Source organism: Curcuma longa, unplaced genomic scaffold (genome assembly GCF_044706935.1).
Source record: "Curcuma longa cultivar G26 ecotype Majalengka, Jawa Barat unplaced genomic scaffold, ITB_CL_G26_1.1 contig_24815, whole genome shotgun sequence".
NCBI lineage: Eukaryota > Viridiplantae > Streptophyta > Magnoliopsida > Zingiberales > Zingiberaceae > Curcuma > Curcuma longa.
The window spans coordinates 1414-4775 of record NW_027432544.1 but is presented as its reverse complement, the minus strand read 5'-3'; the positions used below and the strand labels follow the sequence as shown (position 1 = coordinate 4775).

The window sequence follows — 3362 nt, the reverse complement described above, 5'->3', positions numbered from 1 at the left end:
TTTTCAATGGTTTTTATATTTAATGTGTGTTCAAATAAAATATATTTTAAAACACCGTTGCTGGGGATCAAACCAGGATATCCTGGCACACAAGCATATATACTCACCACTATTCTACAACACCTTTTATTTGTAAAATTAATATATTTATATATATACTATATTTATATTTATTTAATTCAAATCCATTTTAAGACGTCATTGATAGGGAACGAATGCAATTCTCACCGGTCTTGGAATATGCACCACTAACTACATCGATTTTTTTCTCTTTTTTTTCAATATTTCTTTTATATAAATTTTAAATTTTAAAATTTTTAATATAATAATCTCAAACTGTCGCGAACCGTGAATCGAACCGTGAACCGGCGGTTCCGAACCGTGAACCGTAACCATCTTGGGCGGTTAAGGTTAAGGGTCGACTTGCCATGAACCGTCGAACCGGCGGTTCCGAACCGTCGAACCGTCGATTCCGAACCGTGGTCGGATTTACTCAGGAGGAGCAGAGAAAAGAAGAAGAGGAGGAAGATGGGGGGAGCTTAGATGAACGGGGGAGAAGAAAAAGGGCGGCCAAGAGGAAGGGAGGCTCGCGAGTGGAGAAGAAGAAAGGAAGAATCGCGGCGGGAGGAAAAAAAGCTGCGCCCATTGAGTAATGGAAATGAGTTTAGCGATAATCGGAGAGGAATAGATTATTATTAAGAATAAAAATAGATTTTATTCCCATTCTCTTCTCTTAAATCCGCCTATCAATTGCCTACTTAGATTTGCAACGCTGAACAATACTCAGTCAATACTTCTTCACTTAATTAATTAAGTAATTAATAGCTGGTCTTAAATGGCCGGTAGACTTGCAGGTCGGTCACGATCCCGGCGACGGAGCCGACGGTCGCTGCGACGGTGATCACCAGGCAGGCCATGCTCAGCAATTGCAGGCACACCCACTGCGTGCTCCACCTCGGGATCCTCTTCTGCACTATGTACATTTCCACCGGGAAGTACACCTGAGGGGCCAGAAGCCGAGCGCGCCCAGCAGCCCCACCACGTCGTTGAAGAACGGCAGCAGCATTGAGATCACGGTCGTCACCACCACGAACGTCGTCCTCCAGACCATTCTGAACAGCCTCAACCGGTACCGCTTCGCCGGCGTCACCGGCAAAGAGATCTCCCGCGTGACGAACCCGGACTCAGGCCATTTGGTGGACGCCCAGTTCTCGACGAAGGCGAACAGAGGCTGGCAGACGACCTGGTACTCTCCGACGAGGTGGACGACGATGGCGGCGTTGGCGACGTCGAGGAGCCAGAAGGGGTCGTAGAAGCCGAAGCCCGTTAGTAGGTTGCTGGGCGCCTCGTCGCCGAAGGCCGCGTAGCCCATGCACCCGCACAGCACGTAGAAGACCGTGGTCGTGATGATGCTCACCATCGTCGCCTTCTTCATCACCTTCGCCTCCGACGGCGGCGGCGCTTTAATGGTGTCCTGGATTTCAATGAGGACGAGGGAGAACGAGTAGGCGAAGGCGATGTCGCCGAAGGCCTGGAGGCTGTGCCACATCTTTTGGGTACGCGAGATAACACCGACGCTGACGCCGGTGAGGCTCCCTTTGAAACCTCTGTTCTCTGTTCGAAAAGCAAATTAAAGCAGAGGAGATGAGATCGTTAAATGATTGTGATTTTGGTGGCGACGCGTACCGACGACTTGCGCGATGCCGAGGCCGAGACCGGTGGAGGAGTAGGTGAAGGACATGACGGCGGCGACGATGGAGAGCCACCAAATCTGATCGAAGTCGGGGATTTGGGACAGGAAGATCTCCACGACTCCGAAGATGATCATGTAAGGAGTGCTCGAGGCGTGGCATGGGTTCTTGTGGCCTTTCTCGTGGAAGCAATTCGACCTCCTGATGGCCCTGTTTCATGGAAATGGAACCGAAGCAATGAAAAACATGGAAAGAGGAAGAAATTTGTATCCAGAAGTCGTCATTTCGGCGCTCGACTCACAGCATGCTAATGGACGCGGCGATGGTGTATCCGATGGCAATGGCGAAGAGGTTGGCGTACTGGATGAGGCCACAGGCCTTGACTTTAAACCCACCTGTTGCATAAGTCAAAGAGAAAAAGGTTAGCGTCGTCGGCGATCGCTGGAAGAGGCGGTGAGGAGGCCGAACTCACCAAGGTAGGACTGAACCGCGTCCATGTAGTTGTAGTTGCGCTTCCCGGAGGGATCGCCGGAGCGGTAGCAGTCAGCGAGCAGAGTCGAGGTGTAGTAAGTGACGATGGAGAAGAGGAGCATGACGACGGGGCCGGCGACCCAGCCGAGCTGGGCGATGGCCCAAGCCAGCGACAGCACTCCAGAACCGATCACCGCCGTCACGATGTGCGCACTCGCGGTCCACAGCGTCCCTGACATCAATAAAATAAAAATTAAATTTTGACTCTGTACGCCAAGCAAAGATCCAATTTTGAGGGAAGAACAAGAACAATAGAGGTGCCTACCAGTGCGCTTGGGTCGCCCGTCGTCATCGTAGGTCTTGCTGCCGCCATTGATGGCCTGGTGCCCGTTGCCGCGCTCGAGCGAGACGTTCATGGGAGCGAAATCCTCACTCATCTTCCTTGTCACAAAAAACACAAATCGAAGATCAGACTTTCTGCTCTCCAGAGAACGAGGGAACCTTCTAAGCACCAAGCAGAAAGCGAGTCGGAAGCAATGCCGGAGCCCGATTATACCTGTGTCCGGGCTGAAATGGTTTAACGAAAAATTATTATTACTTTTTTATTTTTTTCACTTGCATCCTCTCTTTCATATAATTTACCTGGGCTATAATTGAAATTTATCCCTGTGAAAATATGCTCCTTAATCCTATCCCTCTGCCTTAGCGACAGGAGAAGGACGTTCTCCTTAACCCTTAATTAGGCCCTATTAATTTATGAGCCTGGACTGTCTCCCTGATTGCCCTGGCCCAGGGCCGGCTCTGCTTAAGATTTCATTATATCAAACAGTGTGATTTGATGTCTTAAGCTTTCATTAGTAATGCTGAATTTACATTACTAAATCTCCAATGTTCGATCTGTGGCTCACTGAAAACTTCAGATGAAGATGCGTTTGGACTGGGTATGTATCTTATCCATTTTATTACCTAGCTGCACCATCAGATTGTCCCCATAAGGATTGTGTCTCTAAATTCATTCAGTTGCTCAATTTTCTTTCAATCAGAGGAACTATGTGAATCTTGGTACCCCAAGATTTTCTACTTTTTGCTTTTATTATATATTTTTTTGGTGTCATCTTTTATTCATTGTTTAGTTTGTCTTTATTAAAGCATGATGTAATAACCTGGATTGGACCATTGTTTATTATATCACTCTATCAT

At 48.2% G+C, this 3362-nt stretch overlaps 1 pseudogene; it reads right to left on the bottom strand.

Moving 5' to 3' along the window:
- Positions 1 to 788: 788 nt before the first annotated feature.
- On the bottom strand, positions 789 to 2581 carry LOC141818440 (amino acid permease 3-like; annotated as a pseudogene).
- Between the last annotated feature and the right edge of the window lie 781 nt (positions 2582 to 3362).